Source organism: Xenopus tropicalis, chromosome 4 (genome assembly GCF_000004195.4).
Source record: "Xenopus tropicalis strain Nigerian chromosome 4, UCB_Xtro_10.0, whole genome shotgun sequence".
NCBI lineage: Eukaryota > Metazoa > Chordata > Amphibia > Anura > Pipidae > Xenopus > Xenopus tropicalis.
Window position 1 is genome coordinate 42846426 of NC_030680.2, and position 9554 is coordinate 42855979.

The window sequence follows — 9554 nt, forward strand, 5'->3', positions numbered from 1 at the left end:
TTAAATACATTGTACAAAGATAGCACCGTGCAAATATAATTCTTAAGAGAATTCTAAGGGAATTTTCTGTACGTTGGTTTGAAGACATTTTAAGATTGTTGCATTGAGATGAAATGTTTTCAGAAACCACTCAAAATGCCAGCTGTGCTGCAACCTAACCTTTTCAAATGCCTATTTTTTCTCATTTTAAAAGTGAAAGCTTTAAAGTGACTTTTCCACAGGCAAGATAGGGGTGGAATAGGTCATTATAATTCTTGCTAAGCTCAAAATTATAGGAATACAAAGTTAAATTAAATAATTTTCTTGTATTAAATAATTTTTATAGTGCCCATTAGCACAGGGTGAACTCTCTCTCTCTCTCTCTCTCTCTCTCTCTCTCTCTCTCTCTCTCTCTATATATATATATATATATATATATAAATGGAAAATAACGAAGCCGCTCTCACAGGACTTATGTAGAAAATAAGAGATCCTTTAATTTGATGGTGGACTAACGTTTCGGCTGAACACCTCAGCCTTTCTCAAAGTGAGAAAGTTTATATATATATATATATATATATATAATATGTATAAATACCGCACTCACAGGACTTATGAAAACAAAAAATTATTTATTAGCAAGGACTAACGTTTCGGCTGACACAGCAGCCTTTCTCACTTTGAGAAAGGCTGCTGTGTCAGCCGAAACGTTAGTCCTTGCTAATAAATACTTTTTTGTTTTCATAAGTCCTGTGAGTGCGGTATTTATACATATTATACTTATACTTTGCTATCCTGCACCCAGGCATTATTTATCTCTACCTTTACGTGAGTGCCTGATTCCTACACTTGTATATATATATAATTTACAATTTATGTATATTTCTGTAAGTTCTTGAAAATCATTTGGTGAATAATGTACCCCTTTATTGTGAACTATATCTTTATAAATTATAAAACATATGTCCCCAAGCTCATTTTCACAGGAAAGTTATGACCTAGTGCAGGTGCTGAAAGCAAGGGATATGAATGGCACTCAGCCTTGGCTTAGTTACAATGCATTACTGTTTTAGTAACGAAGGTACTTCCATTGAGGATAAGGACAAGTGCTAAAAGTTACAAGAGTAACAAGCAAGTGCTTGTTACTAAAACCTGCACTGGGACAAGGGAATTAATTAGTATGATATAGACTGTAATATTCTATTTTTTATCTTTTTGTAGTTTTTGTATTATTCCATATTTTATTCAGCAGTTCTCCAGTTTGAAATTTCAACAGCCATCTTTTTACTAGGGTCCAATTTACCCAGGCAACAATGCAGTGTTTTGAATGGGAGACTAGAAGATGAATAGGAGGGGGTTGTAATTTAAAGAAAAGTCATAAATAGTAACAATAACATTTAGTATCACGGAGCAATAGTTTTTTTTTTTACGTCTAGGAACAGTAACCCCATTTGAAAGTTGGAAAGAGACAAATGAAAAATGTAATTAATTCAAAAACTATAAAGAATAAAAAATGAACACTGATTGAAAATTTGCCAAGAACAAGGGATTCTGTAGCATACAAAAGGTTAAATAAGATCGACCCCATAAAGTACATTTCCTACCTAAGGATGCAGGGAATAGCAAAGAAAATAGCAGTTCAGCACATGGAGAATAATTTCAGCAGTACTCTGCACTATCCACAACAGAAGCTGGCCTGCTGTCTGGGGTGAGTGTAGCAGCAGTGGAAGGCTTGTGATAGGATTTGTACAAAAAATATGTTTCAGTTGTATTGAAGGTTGTGCAGTGACAGTAAGGAGCCTATTTATTATGCTGTGTAAAACAAAATTCGCCACAAAAAGGTGTAAAAAGCTGTGTAAAATAAATGGGGAATTTATCAAGGTGTGTTTTATTATGCCAGATTTTACGCTGTTATTTGATGCTACTTTAGACCTTGTGTAAGTTCTGGTAGAAGTTGGGCTGCAAAGTCTGGCAATGTGTGGTAAATTTTGTCGCCCCTAAAAGTACTGTGAGAGAGGTATACAAGGGAGTACATTATTTATTATAATACCCAAGTTTAAGTCATGTAACAGAAAGTATGTAATGCAACAAGTATGACTGATGACATTACAGAGCACCTTTTATAAAGATATAATTTACAAAATATTCATGGTTCTTGTTTATTATAAAGAATATTATGTTCCCCACTAAAATAGATATGGCTAGTAGAAGTACCCCTCGAGTGAACATCGGCATGTGGTCTTGTGCTTTTTTTATGGTCCTGGGACTCCATGGACCTTTATTTCTAAAAGCCTTGACAGTACAGAGTAAATTATCCTCTGTATACACAGCTTCTTTTGGTGTCAGAAAGCTGCTTATAAATTACAGAAACCTACATTTCAACTTTGTGTTATAGCTGCCATTATCTGACTTGCAAGCTTCAGAATGTACTTTTCTACCACACTGTTTGGTGAAGGCCTCACAGCATCATTGGTTGTGTTTTTTAACATGCCCACATTCTACAAGTAGCAATAGTGCACATAATACTAAGTAATACAAATGGATTCAACTAGCTGCAAATACTTCATTTATTATTTGAATATAGCTCTCACAGTGTATCATGGCAATTGTGGTCTTTAAGCACATCACCTATGAATGACTTAAAGCACAAAAAGATTTTTTTTTTTTCGCATTTTTTCATTCATGCCACTGTGCAATAGTTTGAGAAATAAAATGGCAGCTAATTATGAGAGTACTTTAAGAATGGGGTTTTAGGCATGCTTAGACAATTATGAGATTTCTTTCACTATCTTTAACAGTGTTTATTTCAAAATAGGTACATTTAAGTCAGTGGAGGTCATTTATCAACACAAGGCAAATTTACCCATGGGCAGTAACCTATGGCAACCAATCAAATTTTGCATTGCATTCATTGTTCTTTCTGCCTCTGGCTGAAATACAAATAATCACTGATTGGTTGCTATGGGTTACTTTGCCTGGATTTGATAAATGAGCCCCAGTGTATATGAAGCTTGGTTCATTCTTGGCTTTTTGCCTGCAGGAGAAAGAGAAAGAGGGGAAAGAGACAAAGTGGTCCACTTTTAGTTGTCTGGCAGCTTTGCAGCCCCTGTGCATTGTCAAGAAGAAAACTTTACCAGTATCCCCCTAAGAGACTTATGGATTTGCAATGACCCAGGCGATTGTGAGAACAAACGTAAAAATATGTATCATTGTCTTTTGGAATGTGGATATGCAAAATAAATAGATCCTTGAAAAGGGAAACGTTGATATTTGAAAAGAGTTGTGAAAAATACAAAAATGCCCTTATCGGGGGATTCTTTCATTCAAACTTTTAATATGCATTCTGGTTTTGTTAGAAAATGGCCAATGGCAAACAGGGATATAGTTGGGAGAAAGTTGTCTACTCATCTGTGGTGTATGATTTAGTGCCAATTTTAACCATTTGTTCTGGAGATGTACTTACCTGTTACCTGTTCAGCACTGTTCTCCCCTGGTCTTAGTTCAAGATAGGTCATTACCCCATCTCTTAAGTCTTTAATAAAGGTTACACTGTTGCTTATCAGCACTTTGTCCAGAATTCTGTATCCTTTTGAATTCTCAGCATATCCAACAAGAAGACCTTCCACTGCCTGATTCTGCAGTTTGCTGCATTTCTCTTCTGGAATGTAAACAAAGGCTTTTCACAGCTGGTTTCATGGCTGTTTTAGAGAACAATCTGTTTTGTTGGTAAGTAGCTGTTTTTACCAATTTTTTAGGTGAAATAGAAGAGCCCTGGCAACCCTGGTACTCATTGATACCGTTTTGGGACCCTGGGCATCAAGCCGCTATTGTGCAGGAACACGTCTGGATGTGCATCATGCCAGAATGAGCACCAAATCATAAAAGAGAGGACGAGTCTGGGGACATGCATGCCAGTTTCCCAACACTCGCAACACTGTTATTGTTGCTTCACCCCCATATTTTTCAGGTAGTCCTGAATCAGTCAGCATACATCTGATTATTTCTGTCAGGGTTCTATTTTTCCTTTTAACAACCCCACTCTGTTCTGGTGTATATGAGTCTTCTGATGTTCTATCCCATGTGCCCAGTGAATTCACCTTTATTGTCACTTACAAGCATAAGCGGTAATCTGTGAAAGTCACTAAAGATATGTTACCTCCTGGTGTAGCCATACATAGGACAGCATATACCACTGTGTATAAGGTCAAGTGGTTTCGAAGCTCAGTACTGGGTTACTTTTGGAGAAGTAGCTCTTGTAGCTGTGGCTACAGCACTTATATCTCACAGTATTTAGACAGGTTGACAACACAAGATCTTTTGTCAGGTTCCACCTATTTAGCTCCTGTATACCATCAGGATGTCTGTGACCTAGGCGCCTGTGCCAAATGCGAATGCATTTATTGTGCCGATGTGTGCAGAGTCTTGCCTGTTTATTTACAGTGTCCAGTCCATATAGATGCTTATCAACTCTGGCTATTGCTACTATCCTTTCTCCATTCTAGATAGTACACTTGTCACCTTGGTATTTTGTAATGAGTCCTTTGAATCCCAACCACCTCACGGATAAGAGTCGACCTACTTGTTTTGGAACATACAGCACATCCTTTACTGCTATAACCAGACTCTGTCCATCAGCATTGTGACACATAATTCTGTGCCCGATACCTTAAGCAGTAGTGCTGCTTCCATCTGTATGTTACATAGCTTCTTTGTTACTGGGATCAAATTCTGTAAAGAGGTTTCTATCGCTTGTCATGTGATTTGTTGCTCCTGAATCTATATACCAGTCTACCAGCATGAGTGTTTGGGTTGCATGAGTGTTTGTTACTTGTTCCATGCAACTGATTTTAATCATTGTATTTTACTGTTGTTCTGACTGTTTGTTTAGAACGTCTTGAATATGTTTCCTTTTGCTTTGTTTTCTATATTAACCCTTTCACTGCCAGCCGTTTTGAACAAAGTGGAACTTCTACTGCCAGACAGTTTTTGAACATTTTGCACTGTTTCATTTTAGGGGCTTTTCCTCAGGGGGACTTTTAGCTTACCCAGGAAAACTATATATCGTGTTTTTCAGGACAACCTAAGCTTTCAAAATATGGTGGAATTTTTGTGTAATTCTGATTCTGTCACAAGATATAGGCTTCTAAATATCTAAAAAATGGAAAAAAAATAATATTTCCATAATATAAACACATACACCAGAAACAATTATTATTTTATGCACAAAAATGATTTGGAAAGTCCCATGTCTCCTGAATGTGCCAATACCAAATATATATAGTCTTATGGAGATTTCTCACGTGTATAGGTCAAAAACGCCCAGCAGTACACTACCAAATTTCCAAAGCACTGCTCCAGAAAGCTGCATACTTTAGATTTCAAGGTCAAAAATTCCACTAACAGAAGGTTTATCCCAGAAAATTATACAATTTTAGAAAGAACAGATTCCGTGGAATCCAGAATAGGTAGAACTGCCTGTCTACTCCAAAATACCAAGTTGCAATGCTTTCCTAAAGTTATTGGTTTTTATCAAAATTTGTGAAATTTCTCAAAAATCGCTTCAAAGCTTCCTGCCTATAGTATCTTATCTCCTACAGGTCATAAAGTAACCAGATAAAACACCCTAAATATGAACGCCAGGGGTACATTGAACAGTTTTATGCCCAATATGTATAGGTTTACTTAAGTATGTGGCATGTAGGAGCCCCAATGTAAACATACCCCCATATGATGTTTCATTTCTGTCATTCCAGCTTCTGCAAAATCACATTTACATCATTGTATGTAGGATAAAGCTACAAAAAGTACACTCACCCCAGAAAGCCATATATTTTTTGAAAGTACATATTCCCCCGAATCTAAAATGGGTACCCGTGTCTTTCTACTCCAAAGTACCAAGCCGCAAAGCATTTCTAAAGTTAGCAATTTTGATGACATTTCCAAAAATCCCCTCAAATCTTCCACTTTGCAGCATCTTATCTCCCACATAACATTAGGTACCAAGATAAAACATTTGAATGCCAGGGGTCCACTGAATAGTATGATGCCCAATATGTTTAGGTTTACCTAAGTATGTGGCATGTAGGGGCCCCAATGTGAACATACCCCATATGATCCGTCATTTCTGTAATTTCAGCTTCTGCAAAATCAACACATTTACATCATTTTATGTGGGATAAAGTTAATAAAAGGTACACTCACCCCAGAAAGTCATATATTTTTGGAAAGTACACATTCCCCGAACTCTAAAATGGGTAACCATGTCTTTCTACGCCAAAGTACCAAGCCGCAAAGGTTTCCTAAGTTTGCCGATTTTATGACATTTCCAAAAATCACCTCAAAACTTCCAATATGCAGCATCTTATTTTCTATAGGTCATTAAGAACCAAGATAAAACACTCTAAATATGAACCCCAGAGGTCTACTGAACAGTTAGATGCCCACTATACATAGGTTTATCAAAGCACATGGCACTTAGAGACCCCAAAATATACCTTGTGCACACTAATTTCATGGCTTACCTTTACCTAATTCATAAACACATAGCAGTTTTATGTGGTATAGAAACTGCAGAAATGTAGGGTAACCCCTGAAAACCATATATTTTTGGAAAGTACATGTTCAGACAAATCCAACATGGGTAAAGAGTCCTTTCTGCAAAGCTTTCCTAAAACTAGTGGTTTCTATGACATTTCAGAAAATCGCCTAAAAATGTTGCAATTTGCCGCATTTATCAATTTCTTGCATACAAAGGTAAATCACCCCAAATACGAACACCAAAGGTCTACTGTACAGTTTGATGCCCTATATGAATAGATTATGTACCCCCACAATTTGTAACATAACAACATAAAACACTCTAAATATGAACGCTAGGGGTCTACTAAACAGTTTGATTGTTGTGTCTGATATACTGCTTCACACTGTAAGTAGACTGCATTGTGCAGGGGCTTTATTTTACATATTAAACGATTTTATACTATTTTCGATTCCTCTTCATTCCATATACTCTGAGGACTAAGGATGCACTGCAATCAATAGCCGAATTGACTTCTCTACATGCTCTTATTTTAATTAAATCTGGTGAGCATTTACTTTGGACACATCGTGTGGGTGTGATACACTGCATTGGGCTGATATATAAGCACTTTTGATTGTTCGATTCACTTAATATATTTGCACATTTTGCACCAAATTAGAACGCTAAAAATCTTTTAGCGTTTTAGTCACAAAGAAAGTTTTGTACGTATTGCACTAGTTTTGCTTTTGTTTTTCTCTAATTCCATGCGCTTCCATCAACACGATTACACACATCTGAGACCCATCTAAAAAGGGAGGGTTGTTCTTATGAGGAGGCAGCACACGATCACACAGTTTCTACTATACTGAAGATTTGGTTTCAAAGAACTCCACCTAGAAGCGCTGAGTATTTGGGGGACCACCCTATTAACTGTTACACTAGTTTGATGCCCTATATGCATAGATTTACCAAACTATGCGGAGTACAGGGGCACCCAAATGAAAATAGTGCATATGAATTTTCACGAATGATGCTCCGGCTTGTGCAGTTTTTGCACCCAATATGTGTATTATGTGCCATAAAACCCCCTAACAGTACGGAGACCCTACAAAACCATACATTTTCCAAAAGTACAAATTCTGACAAACTAAAAATAGGTAAATACATCTTTTTACTGCAAACTACCAAACTACAAAGCTATGCTAAACAGAACGGTTTTTATGACATTTCTGAAAATCGTCACAAAGCTTGCATTTTACCTCATTATGTACCCCCACAATTTGTAACGTAACAACATAAAACACTCTAAATATTAACGCTAGGGGTCTACTAAACAGTTTGATGCCCTATATGCATAGATTTACCAAACTATGCGGAGTACAGGGGCACCCAAATGAAAATAGTGCATATGAATTTTCACGAATGATGCTCCGGCTTGTGCAGTTTTTGCACCCGGTATGTGTGTTATGTGCCATAAGACCCCCTAACAGTATGGAGACCCTAGAAAACCATACATTTTCTGAAAGTACACATTATGACAAAACAAAAATGGGTAAATACATCTTTCTACTGCAAACTACCAAACTACAGAATGGTTTTTTATAAGATTTCTGAAAATTGTCACAAAGCTTGCATTTTTCCCCATTATGTAGCCCACATTTAATAATGTACCAACATAAAACACCCTAAATATGAACACCAGGGGTCTTCTGAACAGTTTGATGCCCAATATGCATAGATTTACCAAACTATGTGGGGTACAGAGGAAGCCAAATTGAAATACAGCAGACAAAATGTTCATGTGCAAGACAAGTAACAAAGGACAATACGAAATGCAATAAAATCGCTAAAATCACAAAAAAAAACTAAAATCAATGGGGTTTTTTTCCTAGTAATATCTGCAGTCAGAATCACAGTTTGAGTATTTTGGCTTGGGCAAATTAGTTTTACATACAAAGTCAAGCGAACAACAACTATGCATAACTTAAAATGCAATAAAATGGCTAAAAATGCAATAAAATGACTAAAAATGAACCAAAATCACAGAAAATGTAATAAAAACACCAAAATAATACACAAAAGGTATTGCGCAGTGCGATTATTGAATACGCTATCCGCAATGGCAATAAAACATTTTTTTCAGGCAAGAATAAAAATGATGCATTAAAAAAATTACAAAATTGCATAAGTGTGTGTGTACACTAGGCAAAATGTGTTTTGTGTGCATGTGTGTGAGTGTGCAAGTAAGTGTGATTGCTGTAAGTTTGCTGTGAATGTGTGAAACCCCCCAAAATGTATGTGTGTGTGTGTAAGTGTGAGTATAAGTGTGTATTAGTGTAATATGTGTGTATGTGTGTTTGTGTGTGTATGTGGCACTTACCTGGGGTCAAAGGAGCTGAAGATCGCTGTAGATCGCAGGAGTGAGACAGGAGACGCAGGGACAGCAGCTGCAGTGGTGAGTAGGTGGCACAGGAAGCAGAGGGGGGGAGCGCAGGAAGGGAGGGAGAGAGCAGAAAAAGTCTGGCACGTAGAATCTAGGTGGGCGACTTTTTCTATGGGGCCTCTGGGCGATCGCACCCCAGGGGCCACTAGTAACCCCCCTCTGCTCGTTCTCTAGGGGGTTCTTTACCTTGCGCTCGTTCTCTGCACTCGGATTAAGCAGCGAGCGCAGAGAACGAGCGCAAGATAAAGAAAACGTAGCTCCTACGTGCTTGGCGGTTAACATCTTTTTATGCCAGAACGTAGGAGCTACGTTCTGGCATAAACAATCTTTCTTGAAGTGTCCTGGTTTCTTGCATCTGACAAATTCTAGTGTTAGTTTAGCTTCAGGCCTAGTCTCCAGAGCATTATTCAGATCACTGTATGAGTCATGTAAACTGCTCAGAAGTATGGCTGATACATGACTTTCTTATCTTATAATTTTATATCTTATCTTTTATATCCTCTCCAATTGACCAGAGCTGTGTCACAACATGACATTTATATGCTCCTGCATGTCCTTTCCTGTACCTAGTCTCATCTGGTATAATTTCCTTAGCAGGAATAGCTTACTGTT